We start from the raw sequence: 1313 nt of genomic DNA on the forward strand, positions 1-1313 counted from the left end.
AAACCATTATAGGAAGGTACTATTTTTTTATTGATTTATTGATTGATTGATTGCATGGCTCTTTTCAGTTTATTGCATGAAGGAGTTATACTATTCCTAGTTTAAAAAAAAGACCCCAAATGGTTATATTATACAAGCTGTGAGGCTTTTAAACTTGTGGGGAAAAAGTGAAACAAAACAAAATAAACAAACAAAAATACGTGTGACAAGGGACAGATGGGAAATTCTATTCATTGCAAGGAAATCCTCCCTTAAGCTTCAGTGAGCCCAAAGGACTTAAAACCCATGAACCTTCAGCTGATCATCCTTAGCCAGTTCAATCTCTAGGAGGAACTGGCATACACTACTGGCATACACTCTTGCTCTGGTCACCCTGTTGAGGAGTTACTTCTCCATATTCTGGATATTCAATTACAGACACATTTCTTCTTAAACGCCTTCACCAGTTTCCTTTTATCATAATCATCAGCAATTCCTTGGACAGTAATATGGGTCTTCCTGCTGTTTCTCTTTTGAATTTTTATATGGATATTATCCTCGGTGCCAACAGGAAGCAGTTCATCACCCTTATTTGCATAAGCAAAAGAGTCCAAAAAGTGTAGGTTCTGGATGGCGGACATATGATACGATTCTTTTTCCTTGGTGGAAAGGGCCTGTGGAAGGCAGCAGCTGAAGCAGACTGGCAGGGGCATGGAGAAGCTAGGGGACTGGGGGGTGAGGGGGACCTGAGTTCTGAACAGTGGCTCAGTGACTGTGGCTAGGAAGGTACTTTTTAAGTAGATGCTGACCCCACAAACCTGCACTATGCAGTCACTACCTGTTGGGCAGTACATCTCCCCAGTGTTAAGGGACAAAGGAGGCAAAGTCAGCCACTGACTTGATTTCCAGCTGTACCAGAAGGTAGAAAGAACCTGAGACTAGTCTCTACTTGTTTTGGATATGACAATGGTGAGAAACGTAAGGACACTGAGAAGATGGATGTAGGAGGATGATTCCACTTATCTGTTGGCTGAAATAATGGAAGTACCAGAGATTTTAGTACATGCTAATCAAGTAATAATGGAAGATGAGGGGAAGAGAAAGAAAAAAGCAATAAATTATTCTCTTTTTTATTTTTATTTTTTTCTGAAGATAGTTCCCAGCTGTTTTGAGTCTGGGCCCAGTGTTGTTTACCATGGAAACAAGTTGCTGAATAAAACAAAGACTAAGGTCATGCCTGATTTTGTGTATGGTAAGTAGTTTAACCACCGCCCTTCCCCACAGTGTCCTCTCCAAACCATTTCCACATAATGACAGGAAGTGAAAAGGAAAGT

The 1313-nt window shown here is 40.7% G+C and overlaps 1 pseudogene; it reads right to left on the reverse strand.

The window, feature by feature from the left end:
* Positions 1-276: 276 nt before the first annotated feature.
* Positions 277-653, reverse strand: LOC120240614 (annotated as a pseudogene).
* Positions 654-1313: the final 660 nt, after the last annotated feature.

Source organism: Hyaena hyaena, unplaced genomic scaffold (genome assembly GCF_003009895.1).
Source record: "Hyaena hyaena isolate Hyena2069 unplaced genomic scaffold, ASM300989v1 scaffold_255, whole genome shotgun sequence".
Lineage (NCBI taxonomy): Eukaryota > Metazoa > Chordata > Mammalia > Carnivora > Hyaenidae > Hyaena > Hyaena hyaena.